We start from the raw sequence: 25,756 nt of genomic DNA on the forward strand, positions 1-25,756 counted from the left end.
TTCCTCCAGGTTCTTTGAGGGCAGAGACTATATTTTATTTTTCCTTGAACTCCATTTATTCATTTGGTTGGTCAGCAAATATTTATAGAGTACACCAGACACGACACTAAGACTAGCAGGATGTCAGAGTTCAGTATACACATTGTCCCTGCACTAACAAAGGTTATTTTAATGGGGAAGGAAAAAAATTACAAAGTGTGTGTTAAATTTTGTGATACAGGTGTAAAAAGCACCATGTTAATAGACATGGAGGGAATGAAGGAGTTAACTTGATGAAGGTGAAGTGGAGATAGGAGGTGATTATTTCAGGAAAAAGGAAGGACCTGTGACAAGGCCTGGAGGTAAGATAATACTGTGAGTGTTCAAGGAATTGAATATCATATAGTATAGAAACAGCATAGGCCAGATCTTGGAATGCATTATTAAGCTGTTTCAGCTGCTTGGATTTTACTTTAAGAACAATAGACAAAGAGTTTCAAGAAGGAGAAAAATATGACCTTATTTACATTGAGTCATTCTTTCCTACTACAGTATGGAGAAGAAATTGAAGAGGAACAAGACTGAAGGCAGGGAGATTGGAGAATGTTGTAGAAGGAAGAGGTAAAAATTGATAGCAGCTTGGACCAAAATCACTGTAGAGCAGAATGGGAGGAAGAGACAGATTTGGGGAAAGTTTAAGCCCTAGAATTTAAAGGACTTCATGACTGGTTGCGTAGAACAAAGTAGAAAAAAAATGGAAAAAGAGGACTCAGAAATTACTTCTAGGTTTCTAGCTTGAACACGAGGTTGCATGGGAGTGCTGTTTGAGATAGTGAGTTGTGGGGCAGAAGCAAGTGGAAGGAAGGTTAAGGGGAAATGAGTTCCAGTTTGATGCCGATGAATGTGAGGTATCTGTATAATATCTAAGGGGAGGAACCCAGGGACAATCAGATGTATCATCTGTTACTCAAGAAAGAGACCTGAGTTGGAAATGAAGATTTGTTGCCCATTTACAAACAATAATTGAAGTCTTGGAGATGAGTAAAATGACCCGGGGAGAGTGAGCAGACTCAGAAGAAGACCTATGACAGACTCTGGAGGAACTACCAAAAGTTAATGGACAAGTAGAGGAGGAACCAGCAAAGAAGAGTGAGGACTTCCCAGAGAAGCAGGAGCAGAGGCAGGTGACTGTGACATTGAGGAAGTGTAGAAACAGAGCTTCAAGGAAGGAAGGAATGGGCAACTGTTTCGAATGCTGTCAAGAAGGGTAGGGATTTAAACATGTCCATACTGCCTAGCACAGCACCTGGTTTCATGCATTATTTGTCAAATAAATGTTTATTAAACATCAATGATTGGGGCACCTGGGTGGCTCAGTTGGTTAAGACTCTGCCTTTGGCTCAGGTCATAATCCCAGGGTCCTGGGATGGAGGCCCACATCAGGCTCCCTGCTCAGTGTGGGGTCCACTTCTCCATTTCCCTCTGACCCTTTCCCCTGCTGGTGCACTCGCTTTCTCTCACTCTCTCTCTCTCTCTAATGAATAAATAAAAAATCTTTAAAAAAATTGATTATGCCAGGCTCAGTGCTAGGTACTAAAACTTACAAGAGTGGGAAAACACTTTTATTTATTTATTTATTTATTTATTTTTTAAAAAGGTTTTATTTATTTATTTGAGAGAGAGACAGTGAGAGAGAGCATGAGAGGGGAGAAGGTCAGAGGGAGCAGATTCCCCATGGAGCAGGGAGCCTGTTGTGGGACTCCATCCCAGGACTCTGGGATCATGACCTGAGCGGAAGGCAGTTGCTTAAACAACTGAGCCACCCAGGTGCCCGGAAAACACTTTTAATAGGTGGTTATTAGATGTTTGTTGAGTAAATGGGTCATTAAATGAACTGTTTTTGTTAAAAATTTAGATGAGGTTGCTTGAAGATGGGATAAAATATTTAATGACACACATCATTGTAAGGCTAATATTCAATCCAACTTTCTACTTTTCCTGGTGGATGAACAATCTCAGTGACAGAAAACTGGTTTGGGCTTAATTAATCTGGGCCAGAGGAAGATATCAATGTTAAGTAAAGGACTTCTTTGTAGAGTACAGCAGTAATTAGAGTCTCACTTGAAAAGCCTTATTTCCAAATGTAGTTAACTGTCAGTTCTCACACTCTCAATTTCCTCATGGAAACTACCACATTTTTCATCTAGGTTCACATAGAGCTTCTGATTCTTTTTAAAAGTGTCCATCTTATCTAATAACACCTGCAGAAATTGTTTGTATCACTGACGCCTGTCCGATCAAGCTGAGCAAGATAGTCCACTAAAATCTTTTCCTGTGGCAGAAGGTGCACAGGGAATACAGAAAATTACATCAACATTTCTTCATTTCTTATCCAGGGTATGTTATTTCTCATCCAGGGAGCATGAGACAGACTACAAGGCTGACGACACCTGTCACACCTGTGTTCCTCTGTCTGAGGACATTTTGTTCTCAAGGGTGAGTCATAAGAATTGAAATTATTTTCTGATGCTTGTCATGCAAAATGGTATCAATGTTGTAGTGTGAGTTGGAGTATATTAATTAAAACTCAATTTCCTGTAGAAGTTTTAAATTTAGCTAGTTTGTTACAGAATGTGGGAATAGGAAAACAGTTCTCCATGATTGTTCTGTGGGGGGAGAAGTCTGATATAAGTCAGAAGTGTAGAGAAAATGAAGCATTTAGCTTCCTAATGGACTTTAGTAGCACAGACAACAAGGTAGTCTCCTAGCATCAACCATTGACATGACAGGATTAATAACAATAGTTCTGTGCATTGGATGTCTGCTATTCCCTGTGCCAAACACTTTATAAACATTCATCTATTTCTGACACTTATAAAACACCCAACACACACATGCACAGACACATGCACACACAAAACTGAGAGAATGAATTTGCAACAGATGATAAGTGGAGTGTTAATATGAATAATGCAGCGAGAACCTCAAAAAATTAATAAAAAGAGAAAAATGGGCAAGGGATATCAACAATTAATAGAAAAAGCTACAGAGTCCGCTATTCGTACAAAAAAATGCTAAAACTCATTTATAATTAAATGCAAACAAAAACAAGATAAATTTCTTTAGGAAGTTAGCAAAAATTAAACAAAAAGATGATGCCAGTATTGGTGAAATTAGGTGGAAAAAGCATACTCTTATTACAACATTTTTGGAGACTCTATCAACATTTTAATTTCATGGTTTATAACCTAGCAGGTACTACTAGGTACCAGCATGGGTTGTGTGATGCCTGCAAACAAAAATAAAATGTCGTTTGTAGTTTTGAAAAATTTGGAAATGACAAATATGGAATTAAGGCATGTTATGCAACCATTAAAAATTGACGAATATTTATATTATTACTTTTGGAAAATGTCAATGATATATTGTTAAGCAAAGAAAGCAATCTAGATAACACAGTACAATAACATTTTAAAAACCTGTAATGTGATACTTTGAAAGACAAGTAGAATCGATACACCCCAGCAAATGTAATCCAGAAAGAGAGGAAACACAAGTTACTGATATCTGGAATATAAAAGGGGACCCCACTACAGATTCTGTAGACATTATAAGGATAATGTGAATACTACAAACTTCTTTATGCCAATCAATTTTGCAACATAAAATAGACAAATTTCTTAAAATGCATAAATTACCAAAACTTACATAATAATAGAGCATCCAAATAGCCCCATATGTATTAAATAAATTGAATTTGTTATCATAAATCTTCCTACAAAGAAAACTACACCCTAGATATCTTCATTAGTGAATTCTACCGAACATTGGAGGAAGAAATGAAACCAATCTACATAAATTCTTTCGTAAGGTGAAATAGAACACAATACTTCTTTTTTTTTTTTTAAAGATTTTTATTTATTTATTTGACAGAGATCACAAGTAGACAGAGAGGCAGGCAGAGAGAGGAAAGGAAGCAGGCTCCCCACTGAGCAGAGAGCCCGACACGGGGCTCCATCCCAGGACGCTGGGATCATGATCTGAGCTGAAGGCAGAGGCTTTAACCCACTGAGCCACCCAGGCGCCCCAGAATACAATACTTCATATTTCATTTTATTTTTTTGTAATATTTAATTTATTTATTTGGCAGAGAGAGAGAGAGAGAGAGTCAGAGAGGGAACACAAGCAGGGGAAGCAGGAGAGGGAAAAACAGGTTGCCAGGATCCTGGGATCATGACCTGAGCTGAAAGCAGACACTTAATGACTGAGCCACCCAGGTCCCCCTCTTATTTTCATTTTATGAGGCTAGAATAACCCTGAGACCTAATGATGATATTACAAGAAAAGTAAATTATAGATTAATAACTCTTATGAACAGAACACAGAAATTGTAACAACCTGGTAATATACACAAAGGATAATTTATCATGATGAAGTAGGTTTTTTCCCACAAATATAAGGCTGATTTAACACTTGAAAACCAAGCCAATGGAATATACGACTTAACAGAATAAAGGAAAAAACTCACAATAGATGCAGAAAAAGCATTTGGCAAAGTTTGATACTCCATCATGATGAAACCTCTCAGCAAACCAGGATGACAGTCTCCTCAGTTTGGTAAAGGGCATTGCAAAACAGTCTATAGCTCACATAATACTTAATGGTGAGATGTTAAATCCTTTCCTCTGAGATTAGAAACAAGGCAAGGATGTTTGCTTTCACCGTTTGTATTCAACAGTGTAGTAGAGGTTCTTGCTGGTGCGTTGAGGCAAGAAAAGGAAACAAAAGACACCTGAACTGGGAAAAAGTAAAATCCTCATTATTCATAGAAAACATCACTGTGTATTTAAAAAATTCTATAGAATCATCCAAAAGTATAGTAGACCTTTCAAGTAAAATTAGCATGAACACAAGATACACAGGCAATATTCAATAATTTTATTCTGTATACAAGCAATGAGCAATTTAAAATTAAATTGCAAAAGACATTAAATATGAATGCATCAAAAACATCAAGTACTTTGGAAAATACCTTATGGATATCTTACAAAAGATGTACAAGACTTCTACATTGAAAAGTATGAAATGTTACTTAGAGAAATTACAGAACACCTAAATAAGTGGAGAGATACATTCATGGATTGAAAGGCTCATTGACATCTGGATGTCAGTTCTCTCCAAATAAGTCCATACACTCAATGAAATCCCTACTAAAATACACAACCTGATTCTAAAAGTTACATAGAAATACAAAGGACCCAGAATATCCAAAACTATCTTTTAAAAAAAGCACAATTGGTAAAATTACACTGCACCTTGATTTCAAGACTTATTCCTTGAAGCTTAGATCAAGACAGTGTGGTATTGGTATAATGATAAACATACAGATCTAGAGAACAGAATAGAGAGGCTAGAAGTTGTCATATGTATATATGATCGTTGATTTTTTTTTGCCACTGTACCAAGGCAATCCAGTGGGGCAAAGGAAAGCCTTTTGAAACAAATATTCCTGGAAAAACTAGGTGTTCATATGGAAAAAAATACACTTAAACTCCTCTCTCACTACACACACAACTTAATTTGAAATGGATTATAGACTGAAATGTAAAACCCAGAGTCTGGAACCTTGTAGAAAGAAAACATAGATGAATATCTAAGCCACTTTGGGATAAGCAGAATATTTTGGATAGGCCACAAAAAGTGCTAACCATTTAAAAATATTTGGTTTTCATCAACATTAAAATTTAATTATTTAATTTATTATTCAATTAATCAAAATTTAATTATTTAAATATAAATATAATGTAATTTAAATATAAATATAAAATTTTAATTATTTAATTAAAATTAAAATTTCTGTCATCAAAAGGTATTATTTAAAAAATAAAAAGGCAAGCTACAGATTGGGAAAGATACTTTTAGCTCGTAACTCTGACAGAACTTGTATCCAGAATATAAAAAGAATTCCTGTAAATTAATATTAGAAATGAATCAAGAAAAAAATTGATAAGCTAGACTTCATTAAAATTACAAACTGCTCTGTGCAAGACAATGTCCAGAGAATGAGAAGACAAGCCACAGACTGTGAGGAAATATTTGCAAAAGAAACATCTATTAAATATATAAAATATACAAAGAACTCTTAAACCTCAACAGTAAGAAAACCACCCAAATAAAAAAAATGGACCAAAGACCTTAAAAGAAGACAACCCATGCTCGCTTCGGCAGCACATATATTAAAAGAAGACAACCCAAAAGAACACATACAGGTGGCACGTAAGCGTATAAAAAGACGCTTCACTACATAGAAGAGTCAGTGTTTCAAGATTTATTTATTTGAGAGAGGGAGAGAGCGAGTGGTGGGGAAGGGCAGAGGGAAAGAAAGTCTTAAGCACCGAGCTTAAGCACTGAGCACGGAGCCTGACACAGAGCTCCATGCGGGGCTTGATCCCTGGACCCTGAGATCCAGCCTGAGTGGAAACCAAGAGTTGGCTGTCAGCTGACTGCAGCACCCAAGCACCGCTAGAGGAGTTAGTGTTTAGTAGGTAAAGGGTTTTACTTGGGGGATGTTGAGTTCTTTGGATGATTGGGGGTGATGGATACACAACTGTGTGAATGTATTTAATGCCACCAAACTGTACTTGAAAGTGATTAAAATGGTAAATTTTATGTTATTTACACTTCACCACAATAAGAAAAACTCATTGAATACCTAAGACCTGTATATTTTATAGAATGTGAAATATACCTCAATAATTTATTTTTTATGATAGTTAATTTTACATATTAAGGGTTCATATTGCCAACATTAAAACAAGTGTATCTTCGAATTTGTGAGCCCAGATTCACATATTTAGGAAGATAAAAGCAAACTGTGATCCACGTATATGGATGAAAAACTGAAGGCTCATGGTTAATCACGTTATAGTTTTAAATTTCTACAGCCTAGAAGCCAGAAGTCACAGGTGTTTTCGGTCTTTCTGGATGTCCCACTAGGTGACTCCTGAGAGGAGCAACCTCATTATCCTTCAGCTTCTAGTTGATCACACTGGTTAATCCCTGAGTGTTCGGGATATACAGAAGGCTTGGGAAGATTTCATTCTCGATGCCATGCAGTCCCTTCACCATCATTGGCACTGGACGGATCCTGGGTAGATTTTTTCGACAAGGAGTCCATGAGATCAGCCACACTTAATCCAGGAGCCCAGCTGGTGTATCCTTCTAGCTTGATGACTTTGTAGGCACTTTCAACCACCATCTTAGGCACTTCCTTCCTTCCAATTTTCACTGTCATTGTCTTCCCATTTCTGGATTCAGTTCCTGGAGAGAAATGCCTGCCACATTTGCTCCACTCTACAGCCACACCTGGGTTGCCATGTTCTCCCAAAATCCATCCGTGGCAGCTGCTGGGATGAATGCCTAGCCTGTCAGCCGTAAGGTAGCAAAATCTAACAGAAGCCATATTACACCCATTTCCAATCACATGAAATATGCCTCAATTTAAAATATTTTTAAAAGACAGAAAAAGTGCTGAATAACAAAATGAATAAGCAAACCAAGTGATGCCAAAACTTTAAATCTCTTGGAATAATTCAGCTAAACTGAATAAGCACGTAAGGCTGAGAAACACTTGAATGGTTCTGGTATCATTTACTTCTTTGGAGAAAACATTTTCCAGTTGGCCCTTCCAGAGCTGTTGGCCCATAAGCACACCGTACCATGTATTTCAAATTGGATTCCTCAATACCCATGGCAAAAAACAACCCTGGTAACTCCACAGTTCTTTACAAAGACCGGCTTGTTAAAAAAAAAATGACTTGTTAAAAAATGAAAGGTAGGAACAACAGGTAGAGCAGCCTTTAGGATTGTGTTGTGAATTCTCAGGGATCATTCGGAGACAGCTGAAGCCAGGTGGGGCACCATCCCTTTGTCCTCACTGGACAGGCTCTGATTTTTTTGTATGGAACACGCGATGTGAAACCCAGTGAGTCTTAATGGCAGTCTTCCTCAGTGTGATAATCTTCACCATCTACATCATTCTTTCCACCTGACCATTTGCTGGAGACAACCATGAGGACAGTTCAAATAACCCCTTTGTTCACAGACTGCCTAATACTAACCAGACAAACTGATTCATTCATTCAGACTCTGAGTCAGAAACTAACCCTATCTAGTGATCTGTCTATAGTTGCAAGTCCTATCATTGTGGCATCGAGGTCTGTTTTGTTGTTGGTGGCTCTGAGCCAAAGATAATTATTTTATTTCTTCTGCCTTTGGAGTGTACTTCTCTATAGGCTTTCATGCAAACTGAAGATTTGTGGTGGGTTATACTGACGTATTTCTGTTAGCTGGGTTTTACCCCCTGTAAATCTCCAGTGCTCTGTTCTCATACAGCCTTCCTGGGCTCCTTTCTATTTGGAAAAACAAACAAAAAACCCCAAATCACTGGATACTCTCCTGGCCACTTAGGGACATATCCCAGAGCCTGGGGGTTCTCTTCTGGATACCTCCTCTCCAGCAAGGCACTGACACCTGACACCATGGGAATAAGGCTGAGATTCTCCTTGTGATTCCTGTCAGAAAGTTCAAGTCCTGTTTATCCAAACACCCATTTCCTACCCTCACCAGCCTTCTTCCTTGTAACCCGGAAAATAGCTTGTAATCAATGTAAATTATGTGGACATAATTGCAGACATAAATCTAGAACTTCTTGACTCTGAGATAGGATCAAGGGCTTCTTTTATTTGGAGGACATTGTCCCTTCAGAATGCTCATGTACTCCCTGAGCACCATCTGATTTCTTAATGTGAAGCCAAAGAAATTGTGGTTTGTGTTTGTTATGTTCCGGCACAAACTCAGAACTCGGTGCCTGCTTGATATTCCAGAAAGCATCTCTGTGCTGGTGAATTTAATATCACGGAACAACATTTTTCTAGTGGGTTATAAAATAATTCTGCAGTAATTCACATTTATTAAACAAAAATATGGTAAAAACTGAGTGCCTTGTAAGCACTAAATATGGGCGCTTTGGTCCTTACTTGATGGATCATTGGTGACCTCTCAAAGTGTTCTGTAGCTTTAGGTTTGAGACCTTTTTGTAGGGACTTGGAATGGCCTACTGGGGTTGTCTCACTGGTCTGATAACCCTCCTTTTTTTCTTTAATTATATTTTGTTTTTCCCTTTAAAACAAACGATACACATTTTAGGTTTTGGTTTTTGTTTTAGATTTTATTGATTTATTTGAGAGAGAGAAAGAGCATGCACCAGAGGGGAGAGGGGCAACGGAAAAAGGAGAAGCAGACTCCCCGCTGAGCAGGGAGCCTGATGCAGAATTTGATCCCAGGACCTCGGGATCATTACCTGAGCCAAAGGCAGGTGCTTAGCCAACTGAGCCACCCAGACACTCCCATATTTTAGGGTTTTTTTTTTTTTTTTTAATTTATTTGACAGAGATCACAAGTAGGCAGAGAGGCAGACAGAGAGAGAGAGAGAGAGGAGAGGGAAGCAGGCTCTTGGCTGAGCAGAGAGCCCAATGCAGGACTCGATCCCAGGACCCTGAGATCAAGACCTGAGCCAAAGGCAGAGGCTTAACCCACTGAGCCACCCAGGCGCCCCTCCCATATTTTAGTTTTTAAGTGAATTGGTGTAATAGCTGATTCCAGACAGAATTATACAGTTTCTTTCTATAAAATCCCAGATTATATTTTAGGAAATTGGTCAACAATTGAGGCCATATTATCAGTTTACTGTGCCTGGATTTTTAATGGTGTGAATCACTTCTTTCCCAAGACATTTTTGTAAGCTGTCGCCTTATCTGGGGTGCTGCTGCCCTTTACTACACTGTGTCTAACTCTATCAGAAACAGTGCTCTTCAGTGCAACAGACCATGTGAGGATGTATTCACTGATGATTGACCCCCCCGAACTACAATGGACATCACCAAGTCATGACCATTTCTAAAGGCTACCACTCATGTTTCCCTGCCCTGAAGCCTAGGCCCCAGTGACGACTTTCTGAGTAGGAACCTCGAATAGTGGAGATCACATGAATATATACATCCAGTTATAGAGACTTTATTATAACACTATTAAGTCTTTATTAATATCAGGTTAACTTGAAGTTACACTTCCTGAGATGTACGCCCTATGTCCTTGAATTTGTCAGAGAAAACTTCAGGTACTAGTCAAATCCAGATTTGGCTTGTCTCCTTGCATTCTGACACATGCCTGTGGACACATGTATTTCCTGCACCTTGTTGACTCTGTGGGCAACAGCTTTCTGCCTGGGTAATATGGACAACATTAGTATCAGGTTATGTTTCTTTACTTTCTATGGTGTTTGTTCTGTGGTCTCATTGACTGGGGATTTTAATTGGGCACCATTCAGTCAGAAATCAACTTGGGAGGATTTTATTGGTGATTCTACATTAGATTTTTGTCTTATGTTGTCCAAGAAATAAAAATTTTAATGGTGAGGTAGATATACTGGTCTTTGCTATAAGCAGCATAGTTCTTGATTCTTCTTTTGAAGGGATAATCTCTGAGCAATGTCGGATGTTGTGGCTGTAATAACCAGCAGTATTACTCTAAGTGAAGCAGTAATTATGGCAGGCCTTATTTGAATACAGGAGCAGATTCCACAGACTGCCCAGGGACATCCATTTCTTTTATGCAAAAGAAAACTATCAAGGAAATCTTGGGGCATATACTGATCAAAGTCAAACTTACCAGTGTGTCCCCAAGTGTTCATTTTCAAACAAAAGATCCATTTGAGTAACAGGAAGGAGACCAGGAATATTGAGAATGAGTTAGTTAATTATGCTTTTTCTTATCCTGTTTCTTTTCAATAGAATCTCACCTTTGTCTCTAGAAAATAGAAGATAAGCCAATTTTTCCATGTAGTTCTTTACTGGGTGGAAAGCAATTCTAACCCTGCCTCATTCTGAAATATTGTCAAAAGCAATACAGGAATTCAAAAGGAACAAAAATCCTAACAATTGATTAAAATGGTCTTTGACATGAAAAACTTTTGCTGGTTTCTAATCCAATGGTATTTCTTTAATTCCTACTATCCTGTGATCAATCATAAACCAACCCAACCTTTCAGATCTCAATAGATGAATGCAAATTTTTGAGTGGCTTTCACTAATTATTTTCTATATTTAAAATAATAACAATGACTACTCTTACTCTTTAGTGGGGCTTACCCTACAGTCCTAGCCAATGAGATACTGTGTATATTTGTCTTTTAAAGGGAGTTATGGCTGTGGCTACACATAGAATCTTAATCATTGACCTTTCACCCATTCATTAATTCTTTCAGCACTGCTGGTAAGCTCTTCCTGCATCTCTTGTATCATGCATGGTAGGTGCTGGGGGTAAAAACATGAGTAAAATAGGGGTCTGTCTTTGAAGAACTCACACTGTAATGGGGAAGTTAAACTTGTGCACAACTTTGGCTTTTACTGATTAGGAGCTTACAACTGAGAGGTGGTGAGAACACATTATCTTTTTTTTTTTTTTTTTTTTTTTAATTTTATTTATTTATTTATTTGACAGACAGAGATCACAAGTAGGCAGAGAGGCAGGCAGAGAGAGAGAGAGAAGCAGGCTCTCTGCTGAGCAGAGCTCCCGATGCGGGACTCGATCCCAGGACCCTGAGATCATGACCTGAGCCGAAGGCAGCGGCTTAACCCACTGAGCCACACAGGCGCCCCCACATTATCTTTTTTTTGAAAATTGGCTGGACTTGGTTTAACTCCCTGCCTCCCTCTACTGCCCTTTTCCCCATACCACCCCCACAAGGGAAGAAAATGAGAGTAAAATCTCTTTTGAAAAAGTCCCTCAGTGGAAGGTGTGGAAAATGATATTATTTGCTAGCGTAATAGAGAAGGAGAAAGAATGCTCCATTCAAGTCCACTTGATTTTGTACAGCCAAAGAGATAACCAGTGAGAGCAATTACAATTTGTGTTAACGCAACCAGATGTTTTCATCCTGTTCTTAAATGATGGAGGCACATTTGTTTGGAATTACTATTTTATACTTACTCTCATATCTCATAAACAAATATAAGTGAAACATGGACAGATTAACTGGATGATATGGACTAGAAACTCAAATTTTTCATTTGTGAGAATTGGTGGTTTGAAATATAATGTGAATATTTAAAACAATTTAAAATCTAACCATTTCCATGTGTCATTCTTTATTTAAAACAAAGATATGTCTGTGCGGATTTTTAGTTTTGTGTAGTTATGATAGCAGAAGTTAAGGTAAGATAAGAGGACCCCATAGGCCATGTAACATAATATTCTTTTTCAAGAAAAAGAAAAAAGAAAAGAGTCTTAGCAACAGTAGCTATACAACACATTAAAGATGATTTTGAAGAAAAGAGACTTGTTCATTATTGTATGAAAGACTAAAAAATTTTAGGATACTATTATTTAAGATCAGTGTGTTATATATTGATAATACAATGCTGTTTTATTCATTTGATAGTTACTTTAACTGAAAGTCTAAGTTTATCCTCCAGGTTAATGAAAGAGAAAAGATTCCACTAGAATAAAATATCATTTTAAAAGCTGTTTAGAAAGATCCACATTTCTCTAGAGCATAGGATCCTAAAGGTGTAATTTTCATATTTTCTTGAGATTAGGCTGGCTGAGTTCTTTTATTTTTTTTATATAATTAAGATGCAGATGTTGTCATTTTTCCTTTTCATGTATTAATAATTTACAATCAGTTGAATATAAGATTTAGTTAAGAAAAAATATAGTATGAAGGTTTATTTTTATTTTAAGATGAGAAATTTCTTTATAATTATGGCACCTTTAAAACAAATTTGCTTTGTTAAGCAGGCAGGATCACATTCCTCATAAACATTCATCATCATTAAAAGTACTAAAATCTTTACCAATAATGTGTTGAATTTTTTTAGGAATTAAAAAAAAATCTATGTATCCCATATGTTACTCATTCATGTGGAACTTTCAAGAAAATGTATGGAGTTGGTTCCATATGTGATACTTGTCTCTATTTTATGTGTGAAAAAGATCAGTTTTTAAGCATGTGCCTGAGACCAATGACCTGTTGAGGATGTCTTGAATAGAACTGGGAGGTTTGTTCCCTGACCTGTAAGGTAGATTCCTCTATTCACCTGAATACTTTGATTGGTTTCCATATGCAAGTTTGGGGATAGTAGTTGTAAAGAGAAACATTGGTCTGAATAATAGAAGGAGCAAGAGTTGGGGTTCCTGGGACAATTCAGGAGGGAGGGTGTAAAGAGATGAGAAAAGGCCAAAGACGGGGCCAGAGAACTGGAAGAAGCAGTGACCTTCCTTGGGTTCCTTCAGTCTTTAATAATTTCTAGTAAGTTTCCAGAAGGTTTAGTGTTACTGTTTTTTTGTGAAAACTGATTTTTTCATAATCTTGATCTTCCTTGAGTACTCATTTACCCACATTCAATATTTAGGGATATGTTGCTACTTGCAAGCATTGCCCCTTAGTGCTGGGGACACAATGATGATGAGGCTCCCTCCTTGACCTTATGGACATTATGATCTACTCCAAGGTTAACAGGCCATAGCCTGCAGGCCAAATATGGTTCACAAGCTAAGAATGATTTTTAAGTGATTGAAAAAAATCAAAAGAAGAGTAATGTTTCGTGACATGTGAAAATTATATGAAATTCACATTTCAGTGCCATTGATTAAGTTTTACTGTAACATAACTGGGCTTATTTGTTTACGGACTATTTATGGCTGATTTTTCACAAAAAGACAGAGTTAAGTTACTAGTGACAGAGTACATCTGGCCCAAAATGTCTAAAATATTTACTATCTTCCTCTTCACAGATAAAGTTTTCCAAATCTAGTACATAAAATTGATGTTAAATAAGAGATTACAATTAAGTATAGTATATTATAATGGAGAATATTTAGGATTATATGGACCATATAGCTTGCCAAACAACTCAGACATAATGAATAATATTAGTTATCTGTACTAATCAGATGGAGTCAAGACTATTTACTTGTTACAGAACCCACCCTGAACCAGCCTATGCCAAAAAGTAAATATACTGGTTTATATAACTAAAAACCAAGGAAAATTCTGGGTTTATTTATCTCTTTTCTTCATGTTTTTGGCTGTGATATCTTTCTCCATGTTAGCATCATTTTGAGGTAGACTCTTTGTGTTGTGGCAAAAGTGACCATAAATAATTCTAGACATCATGTACTTTCTGGCTCTGAGCCCCAAGAAAAGCGAGTAGATCAACATTTAAATAAAAACGCAGAGAGGATTCTGACTGGACTGGTTGGGTCACATGCCCATTCATAAACTCAGAACAGTGGCTAGGCTGCATCACACGACATCCTCTCGGTGATGGGGGATGACAGGGACGCAGGTCCATGTGATCAACATCCCTACCAGCAGAAAGAACCTGCTGGGATAACGAAAATAAGAGATTCACACTATGAGCTGATATTTATAATTTTGTTTTTTAGAATGTTTGAGATGTTGGGGAATATATAGTGTTCCAATCATAGTGGTGGGTATAATCTCAGAAAAGTAAAATTTTATGAAAATATCGTAATACCTTATTACAGAAATTGCATACTGATTGCCTATGGGACTGATTTGGCTTTCTGACCTCTTCTGTCTAGCCTGTTGACCTGTAATTTCCTTTCTTTTTTAATTGAGCCAATCATTTTCAGCTTTTCTTTTAAAAAAAAATTGATTTTGACAATACTAGATCTGCATTCTTGCATGAAGATAATGAATTACTTTTTCTATATAGAGTAGCAGCAACTATTCCCTTAGATGGAATATTTGGTCTTTAATTAGCCACAGTCACCCTCACTCCCTATTGTTTCTCTAATGTTAAAGCTGATTTCAGTTTCCGCTTGTGTTTGTTTCTTCTAAAATAAGGAAGTGTCTCTCTATATGTCTATCTCCACTGAATGTAGGGAAAAGATGCTTGATTAAGACTCAGTGGAAAAGATCATCTTTCTTTGATGAAGTGAAGAATAGTCTTCCATATATAATGTGCAAATAAAAGATGTCCGTATTGAAAGAACCACAACTTAAGAGGTTGTGAAATATGAAATAAACAATCATGAAACAAATCATAACGTTTATGACTGGTATATGGAGAAGATGAGAAATGAAAAACTTCACCTGAGACTAGAATTGAAATGTCAAGGACTGTTTTTGAATATGAATAAAATATCCGATGCTCCTATAAGTGGGGTTATATATTAAGTGAAAGAATTACCCGGATGGCAAGTTTATAAAAGAGGATCATAGAGTACAGCAGAAATTATGTGTTCTGCACAGAAACAAGCATTTGTAAATGGGAATCTTACTGGAAGTACTAATCTTAGTCCTTGCAGAAAAGTTGTATACAAAAAGTTAAATTGGTTGCAGCGTTGTTTTTTTTCCTGCAGATGATGAGAGCACAGGTTTAAATAATATCACATCATCAGCTACACTGAATTGGTGATATTGACAAAAATGCTCATGGGTCAGAAGATGACAGGCTGTGATTGGACTTGGCAAAGGACTGATCTTTGTCTGCAAGAAAATTTGCAAAACGCAGGGCAGTTGGTAAAAATCAGTCAGTGTGATTCAACTCTTACAATGGACAGTGTTAGTGTGAAAACTTAAATTTAGGAAGGAAACATTTCCCAAGACATAGAATTTAGGTCTCCTGATTACATCATTTTCTAGGAATTGCTTTGTGCCAACATACCATGAATGTGCTGTAATTAATATTGTAGACTGGATAACGTTGCATAGCATAAAATCCAGATATCCGAGGGCGGCTTTTTATAAATTAGATGGATCCTATTGTGGCCTGTTGCAGTACATGGACTTATGTGGCCAACTGCTAATATTTTTGGACGCTTTAATGCCATTTGCCACTCAATCTCTAACAATGAAAAGTGGATCAAAGTCTTGGCCTTTTCATGCAAGAACCCATCGATTTTGAATAGTTCTCTGCAAAGACATTCACCACATTCATCAGCTACACAAACGTATGATTCAATTTGCTCACTTGAAGTGAAATTGTGTCTTTAAGAAACTAATTTGGCAAGGAATAATCCGGCCCATCATCCTGCACCGAAATCACGTTCCTGAAATGAAAGTCATGGCTTGAACTATATCACCAAAGCTGTGGAGTTGAAAATGGAATTCCAAAGAAGTTCTCTGATTTTAAACTTTATGAAAATAAAGTAACATTGAAACATCAGAAAGTTTACCTTTGTAATTTGAGATTGATAATATGAAAACAAGAGCTACAAACTGAAGCCATTGAACTGCAAAGCAATAACTGAAAGTCAAGGGCAATGGTATTGGGATGCCAGAATGGCACAAAGACATCTCCAGACCCAAGCACTGTGTAAAGAGAGTCTATACATGTTAAAAAGCACCAGGGTTTCTCAGCTCCATTTTTGTGTATGAAACTAGTAAATCAAATTATTGTACCCAATTGAAGGATTTGTGGTTTAGGTTTACATGGTCTGATGGTGATACCTTATGTTTCCATGATAAGAACAGATGTAACAAATTATGAAAGAGAACTTAAGTAAGGAAATATTTCTATTTCCAAGGTTTTTTATTTTAAAATTTCAAATATCTCTAAAAATGCTGTACATACCTGTTCAGACTATATTCAGGAAAAATAAAGTAAATTTGGTTATTTTCCAACACTTCTCTCACATCTCATCAACCTCATTTGTTTCTGTGACTAGCTGCCCTTGGAGGCATTTGAATGAGCCTCCCCAGCCCCACCGGCCCACCGCCATTTGACCTAAGCCTCTCTCTGATGCTCAATCATCCTTTGATGGAAAGCTATATTAAAGAAAATAACATTTATGGTATCTATAAACAGAGATTCCAAATAGCAAGAATTTGTCAGAGTGTGTCCAGCGCTATCTGGGGGAAACATGTACCCAACCAGGGGCCTCAAAGGTATTGTTACTGTGGAGATAGACCTCTGGTCTTTTTCTAGATAGATAACAGGAGCCATAAATATTATTCAGCTACCTATCCTTGATCAGATGTTGTGCTCACTAAGCAAGAGCCACATTATTGACCTGGCCTGCGGGACAGAGCGAGGCACCAGAGTATCCTTTCTCTTCAAAAGTGAATTTTTTCTCCTACACGTTAATAAATTTGCTTTCCAGTTTACGTAGCAGCCTCTTGTCAGTTTGGATAGCTAAATCAGTTGCTAGAGCCTTATCACCCTCGGGCATAAGAACAGAGTATGTGTATCTTGACCTATAAACAACACACCAGATCCCGCTACTTAATTATTTATAACTCAGTGCTCTAAAAATGGTTGGCCCATATCCAGTACCATTCAACTGAATTTATGTATGAGGTTTTAGGAACGACAGTGAGAGTCTTCCTTACCACAACCATTTAGAAATCAAATTACTCTTTTACTAATGCTTTAAAAAAAAAAATTTAATCTGATCCTGATCCAGCGCCTTTACATTTTGAAAAATTCACCAGTAGGCGAGTTGAATATGAATTTACTGTTAACAGAAGTCACGTTAAGGAACAGTAGGCTGAGCCTACACAGCTCGTACCCACCCCTGCAGCGGCTCGTGCTTCACTATATGAGGCAAAGACAAAGTGGTTAATGGTCCTGATAGGCTTTTCCACAATAAATGAATTAACGTAGGCTTACATTCTTCTCAGAGGCAAATTGGCACTCTCTAACATGCAACCATTAATATAAGTTATGAGACAAAGTATTCTAATTACATATCACGCCACATAAGGCTTTATAACTTGTACCAAGTCTGTCAATATCGAAGTCAATAAAAGTTGAGTGACTGTGAAATAAGATTCTGAACAATTAATCTTAAAGCTAAAGTAGTATGAAGAGTGAATGGAAATTATAAATGTTTGTAAGATTATTATTTTAGTCCCATTTTTCTGGTTTGTATTATATAAAATAATTAAGTTTTCCTTTAAAAAATCCATCATGATTATATTGGAAAAAATGTATTTGCCTTTTAGAAACAGGTTTTTTATTTTTATTTTTTATTTTTTTAAATTTTATTTTGTTTTTTCAGTGTTCCAAGACTCATTGTTTATGCACCACACCCAGTGCTCCATGTAATACATGCCCTCCTTAATACCCACCACCAGGCTCACCTAACCCTCCACTCCCCTCCCCTCCAAAACCTTCAGTTCGTTTCTCAGAGTCCACAGTCTCTCATGGTTTGTTTCCCCCTCCGATTTCCCCCAATTCATTTTTCCTTTCCTTCTCCTAATGTTCTCCACGTTATTCCTTATACTCCACAAGTAAGTGAAACCATTTGATAATTAGATAAAATAGAAATTAGTCTTAATTATTAGATAAAATAGAAATAGTTTTAAATATGCTCTATTGACTTTTTCTAACTAGTTGAATTCTCACATATACTTAAAGTAAATTAATTAACAATGTTTGTTTTAATACTAATGTTGGTAAAAGATACTATACAATAGAGATACATTTCTACAAGAAAAACATCTGAGACGTGAGAAGAACAGAAAATCAGATAATCCTGTTTTTTAAAAAAAATCCTTACTATAGTGACAGTCTAATAAAACCACACAACATTTGTTGGAAAGGATCTTGAAGGACATGTAGTTTAACTTCCTACCAGATGTATAAATCTCTCTTACGTCACCCAAACAATCATGCAGCCTCTCCTTGAACATTGCCACTGACATTGGATTTATTACCTTTCTACTCAGTTCATAAATTTTACCTTCTATCTGGTTTTAGAGTTTTTTATGTACATGTCAGATGATTTCTACTAGACTATAGTCTCCTTGAGGGCAGATTCAATATTTAAATCCCTAATACCCTGTTTATAACAAGTGCTTTTCCTGTAATAAGGTTCTCAAATATATTATTGAAGTGACTGGTTAAGGAGTTCCTACTTGGGGACATTCTACTTATTAGAAAATTCCCACTTAAATTGAGCTCTTCTGTTCTGTCAGCTGGTTTCTTCTTTCGGAGACCCAACACAAGGGTGGGGCTTCATCCTTCCTGTGGAGCTTAAAAGTACTTGGCTCCGTGTTATTGCTTCCCTTATCCTCTTCCACAATGGGGGAAAAACTGATTTCAGTTCCTGTTCTTTTAAAATCAAGTGGTGTTATTTTTCCTTATGCCACTGGCAAGGTCTCAGGTTTGACTGAACCTAAATCAATTGTTTTATTCATCAAGACATCCTGAGTCTTTGGGTTTTTTTTTTTTAATTGAAATTCAAGTCATTCATTCTTTATTCCTAAAATTACTTAATGATATCCTACCCCAAGAGAGGAGTTTCTTTCTGGGTGGTGCCAAAAGTCACACCACCTGACAATGATAAACACTGAATCAGCGTAGATGGCAAGAAATAATCACACTTTAGAATGGTTTTTATGGTCAAAGCATTACTGTGAGAGAGGAAGACAAATTTGTCGTTTCCCCTCCCCCCACCCCCCACAAGACGAGCTTACTCAAGGATCTATGAATGTTCTCCTTAAAATTCAAAGCTTAGACCACTTTAGAGCTGCAGAGGACCTTAGATCACAAAGTCCAAATTCCTCATTTTATAGACAAGGGGATTAAACTTAGAAAGTGTCTATTGGCCTAGATCATAGCTACCTAGTGGCCATATCAGAAGTAGAGACCAAGATCCTTTATTTCTATGTATCCCTCTGTGTCCAGAGAGCCTCCTCACACAACTTTCTTCAGATGTCAAATTGAGTTGTCTTTTCTATATCACGTACTGTCATGTAAAGCTTAAATATAAAGTCTTCCAGAGGGGAATAAGTGCTTTGGTTAAAATGTGTTCTGTGATTTATCACATAAGAAGCTTAAGGGTATGTATTCAATAAACTTCAAATAGCTACATGCCATTCTGTCTATAACAGCCCAAATACTGGGTCTCTTGTGAAAAGAGAAAACTCAATTGTCTTCAAGTTAACCCCAAGTCACCTTTTCCTCAGAAAATTTAAATTCATTAAGATGGCAACTAGACATTGTGGAAATATGGAAGCATAAACAATATTGAGCAATTTAATGAAGTAGTCAAGATTTAGCCCAATTAAAGATAAATGATTATCAGTACCAAAGTTGAATTCTTAGAACTATTTGCTGTGGGAATATATACATTTGTTGTATTAGGATACATCTACCTGTTTTAGTATATCAGAGAGAACAATACATAACAGAGATCCTTGGATTTCGGAGGATGGAAACCAGATCTGCAATTGATTTTTTTTTTTTTTTTAAGAGCCTACCTGTACTAGAAAACATGAAGAATGGAATGAGTAAACTCAGAGAGTTGCTTCCTTTCCAATAAGTTGTTGAAGGCTATACTAGAAATTTGGACCATGACAAGAATTCTATTTTTTTGGTATGTGTAGCAAAATCAAGATGAATCCATTTGATATTCATTTAGATTACTTCTTTCCTTCCTTCCTTCATTCTTTCACTCATTTATTTACTCAAGTATCTATGCTAGAAGTACTGAGTGTTCACCAAGTGACAGGCCCCTTACCTGGTACTGAGGAATACAAAGATAACTATGAAGAATTGATTTCCTTAATTTCAAGGAGGGGTCAGGTGAGACAGTCCAACATGTCACTAGTTATAATGCAATAGCATCAGAATTAGAGATGTGTCTAAAGTATGGGGGAGCCCAGAATAAATGATAATTTGCAATTTAAAGGTTGAGGATGATTTCACAGAGTAGGTAATACCTGAGCTGGCTCTGGATGAAAGATTATGATTTTACCCTGTAAAGGAGGGAAGGGAATAATGCTGCAGAAATAGCTCAGATGAAGGCACAGAGGCATAGGCACAGCGAGCTTGAGTTTGTTCTAATGCTGTAAGTGGTTCTGTTTGATGGGCACTGAGTGAGGAGTGGTGGGAAAAGCCCAAGGGTGTGATGTGAGGAAGGCCATGCATCACATGCTGATGAGTTCAGACTTTATCTCATAGACAAAGCAGAAGAACAAAATGATCCGATTTGTGTTTTAGGAAAAAACTGCTCATCACGTACTGTAACAAGCATACAAATATGTATCTTTGGCCTTGAATTTAGTACATTGCAGTGTAGCTCATTACAATTTAATCATGGGGGTGAAAAAATAAATTAGGTTTCAGAGGAGGGTAGGGTGTTGGGTGAGCCTGGTGGTTGGTATCGTGGAGGACACGTATTGCATGGAGCACTGGGTATGGTGCATAAACACTGAATTTTGGAACACTGAAAAAAAAATCAGATTAAATTAAATTTTAAAAAAGGTTATAAGAAGGATAAAAATATTTGTATTTTTTGCAATAACCAAGATATGGAAACAACCTAATATCCATCACGGGATAAATAAATAGAGAAATCGTGTCATACACACCTGTGCGCACACACAAGGCATACTATTAAGCCATAAAAAAGAATGAAACCTTGCCATTTGCAACAACATGGATGGGCCATGGAGGCCATGGAGGCATTATGCTTAGTGAAATAAGTCAGAGAAAGACAAATACTTTATGATCTCTTTTATATGGGGAATCAAGAAAAAAAAGAAAAAATCAAGTTTGTGGATATAGGGAACAGACTGATGGTTGCCAGAAGTGGAGGGTGGGGGATGGGAGAAATGGGTGAAGGGGGGGATCAAAAGTGAACAGACAAAAGAAAAAAAATTAAAAATGGAATAATAAAATTAAAAGTTATAAGAAGAATAAAAATACTACAAATTAAGTGGGTATTCAGAAACAGAAAATCTTCAATGACTGAGGGGAATCGGGAGAAGTATTCAGGAAAGAGACCCTCATACTTGAACTGGGCCTTGAATTATAAGGAGAGTTTAGCATGTAGAGAAGGGTGGGGAAAGGCCATTGAGGGGAAAGAACCAGAGGGAACCAAAAACCTCAGCAAGTCAACAAGAGCAATGGGTATGAAGGTAAATTGAGGAAAGGACAAGGAGGTCCTTTATCCAAGTTAAATATCTGAGCTTCATTCAACAGAGACATTTGGAGAGAATGATCAGAGATATGGCTCAAGATGGTTGTTCTATTAATAACGTCTAGGATACATGGCTGGGGAAAGAGGAGCAATATTTCAGCAAGAGATGAAGTCCTGATCATGACAGTGATCATGGCAGTGAGTCTCACAGGAAATGAACAAAGGACACCAAAGAATCAATATTCTTGAGGGCCCCTGAGAGCTGCAGAGATGCTGTGGGTGTTTCCAGCTCATGACTCAAAGAGTAGAAGCTCCTACAATAGGAAAATGGAAGGCGTGAGGAAAAGCTCCCCAGAGAGAAGAGTTTCTTAGCATTTGAATAGGATGACTTTATGATTTCCTTAAAACACCCAGCTAGAAAGGTCCAGAAGATAGCTAGTCTTGCCAAAAGCTTCAGAGAGAGGATGGAGGGAAGTTTCTCACCTAGAGACAAAAGGTGAAGTCATAGGAGGGAAGGCTCTTGCCACAGGTGGAAATATCTAGGAATCTAGGGCATAAGGAAAGGAGAGGAATGTTGGGGAATGATTGTTTTTGAAGAATAAGGGGGAAAAAAAATTGAAAAAAGCCACCAGAAATTGAACCCGAGAATCCATAAAAGTACGTAGGAAAACAGGTTATGTCTGGGTCCTAGAATATGGGATGTGTGTTTCCAGGATGACCCACCATTTGGGAGGCTACTGTGAGACAGTGCAAAGTTTAGAGGTTTAACTGCATTCAAATCGTAGTTCAATTTTCATAATTATCTTGGGGTTTACTTTTTTAACCTCTAACTTTCTTACCTGCATAGAAACTAGAATAAAATTTCAACCTTGTAGGGTACTTGTGAGAACAAAATGAGCTCATATTACTTACCTCATGCATCTCTGGGAAAGTGGGACAGGCACCCATGATGGTTTAAAAACGACCAGAGACAGGACGCTGGCTTGGGGGTTTTATGGAGCTTAGGAGGCAGGGCTGAGGCGAGGGTTCCCACACGCATGCGCAGGGGATTCCCTGTTTGAACTCCGTCTTTCTTACCAGGTTAACAGACGCTGGGCAGAAAGGAAGGAGGTTAGGGTGAGGCTTGAAAGCTGTCAACAATCAAGCATCAAACAGCAGAGTCAGGCCCTTACAAAGTATTTCCCTGAATCTCCCTTAGCTGGGCCCCAAAAGTGCCCACAGCCTCTCCAGCACCACCCATGCCTGGGGAAGATTGATGGAAGGGGAGCCAGAGTAGAAAGAGAGGTAGACAGATGGGGTCTAAATATTTAGCAAGGCGAAACAGCTGTGACTCCCCCTGCCGGGGCCCTGAGAGCACCTGTCCTACTCGCAGGGAGCCCAGAAACTCGTGGTAAATCCTTCACAGATGAGCCTTTCAGTTTTAAAATGCGTTTGGCTGGATTAACACTAATCTACTTAAGCTCTGGTTTTCCTTGTGGTGGGTGGAAGCATATGACAGAACGACCAAAGTTAGGAATGCTGTCGATCATGGAACGAGATTGTCCCAGGAGCACATTCAGTCCCTGTGGAAGCAAATCACGTCTCTTCCCTCTGCCCTCTAACCTGTAAGTCACCTTCCTCATCCCTGTCCTTGGGCATACTTGTTCCTCTTCCTGCCATAGTCACTCAACAATCATTCCTCTCCTCACCATATCTAGCTACTTCATCACGCCTCCTAATGAGTCTGTTTTCCATGACTCTCTCTCTCCCTGAGGTTCATTGCTGTTGGGCCCACAGTTCCTTCACAATTACACAAGCTGTCCCCATACTGATTTCCCTGTTGTCACTAGGCACCCACGGAAGGAACACTTACCCGTGGATGACCCTCCCTTCCAGTCCTGCCTTTCTCCTGGGCTAGTTTGGACAAGTAGCATTTGTTACATACCACCGTACCCAAAACAGGAGACTGGGTTGGACCCAAGACAATAGTAATTGTTGTTACAGCTGCCATCGGATAGGCTCTGTGTGGACGTGTCGTGTAGACCAAGTTGTTTATGCATGTGGGCTCACTCCGTCTTCCCAACAACACTCCAAGATCCCTTGAGTCGGTAGTCATTCCACAATGTATGTACAGTAATTCATCACACTGTACACTTAAACATATATGGTTTTATTTGTCAATTATACGTTAATAAAACGGGGGGGCAGGAAAGGAAAGAAATGAATAGTTGGATAAAGAAAAGGCAAACTTACTAATATTCAAAATAAAATTGGTGCAGATAAGCTCATGGGACTTAATTATTTAACCAATGTGCACAGGCAATCTGAGGCACAGAGAGGTTAAGTTGCCAGCAATTGCACAGCTAAACAGGTCCTGGCTGGCCATGAACCCAGATCCAGCTCTGAAATCCAGGCTCCAATTCACCGTGCTGCTCTCTTCCTTTGGTGAGAGTCCGCTTCTAGAATCCAGGCCTTTTCAAACTGTGCTGAAGTCTCAGACATGAACTGCTAATATAAATCCTCCTATCCTCTCCTCCCTTGCCTCTTTGACAGTGATTTTTTTTCTATATATTCCAGTTTCTTTCCTGAATGTGGAGAATTTTAATTTTAATTTTTCAAGTGTAATTTTAATACACATCCTAAGATAGTACATTACTATTATGAAAAGTGTACCACTTGGAGACTTCAAGTAGCTTTCTAGAATAACTTGTAATTATAATGAATTGTGTTGATGCAATGTATATTTTTACTGTGTATAATTTAACAAGTATGTGATGACTATCTAATTACAGTCTATAGTTCACAAAGTAATAGTTTACAATATTTACTTGGTAGAGGTTATTGTTTCACATGAGGTTTTTTTTTTAAGATTTTATTTATTTATTTGAGAGACAGAGATCACAACTAGGCAGAGAAGCAGGCAGAGAGAGAGGAGGAAGCAGACTCCCTGCTGAGCAGAGAGCCCGATGCGGGGCTCGATCCCAGGACTCTGGAATCATGACCTGAGCCGAAGGCAGAGGCTTTAACCCACTGAGCCACCCAGGTACCCCATGAGGTGCTTGTTTTACGTCTGCCTGCAAGTGGTGTATTACTACAAAATGTGCATACAAATAAAGCCTTACTACAGAGATAGACCCCAGAAGCATCATCTGTTTTAGAAGCACATTTCTAAAAATTTTCAGAAAAATTACATTCCTTAAACCAATCAAGCTAAACAAATTCATTAAAATACTTTTTGTCGGGACGCCTGGGTGGCTCAGTGTGTTAAAGCCTCTGCCTTCGGCTCAGGTCATGGTCCTGGGGTCCTGGGATCGAGCCCCGCATCAGGCTCTCTGCTTGGCGGGGAGCCTGCTTCTTCCTCTCTCTCTGCCTGCCTCTCTGCCTACTTGTGATCTCTCTTTCTATCAAATAAATAAATAAATAAATCTTTAAAAAATATATTTTTTGTCCTTTCAAATATCATAAGAATTATTCTGATGATACTCATAAGAGAAAATCTGTTATTCAAGAATAGAGAAGGGGGAAGAAAAGGAGTAGATCTGCAAAACACACGGAGGACCTTCCTATACCATTGCATCCTTCCAGAACTAAGTCAAAGAATAGACATGGTAAGAAAGGGAACCCTATTGGCTCTACCTTCAGACTGTATCCTGAGTTGATCCACTTCCCACCACCTCTCTTGGCACCCTCTTGGTCCAAACCATCATCATCTGTCACCTGGATTCCTGAAATAGCCTCCTAGCTGGGAGGCTGACCCCACTCCCAAAGGGCAATATGGCCCCCAGCCTCTCCTGCCTACCTATACCCCCATGCTGTGATCTGTGTGTTTGTGCAG

The 25,756-nt window shown here is 38.0% G+C and overlaps 1 pseudogene; it reads right to left on the reverse strand.

Moving 5' to 3' along the window:
• Positions 1–6,938: 6,938 nt before the first annotated feature.
• LOC111145036 lies at positions 6,939–24,037 on the reverse strand (annotated as a pseudogene).
• Between the last annotated feature and the right edge of the window lie 1,719 nt (positions 24,038–25,756).

This window comes from Enhydra lutris, unplaced genomic scaffold, assembly GCF_002288905.1.
Source record: "Enhydra lutris kenyoni isolate GAN:26980312 unplaced genomic scaffold, ASM228890v2 scaffoldscaffold12, whole genome shotgun sequence".
NCBI lineage: Eukaryota > Metazoa > Chordata > Mammalia > Carnivora > Mustelidae > Enhydra > Enhydra lutris.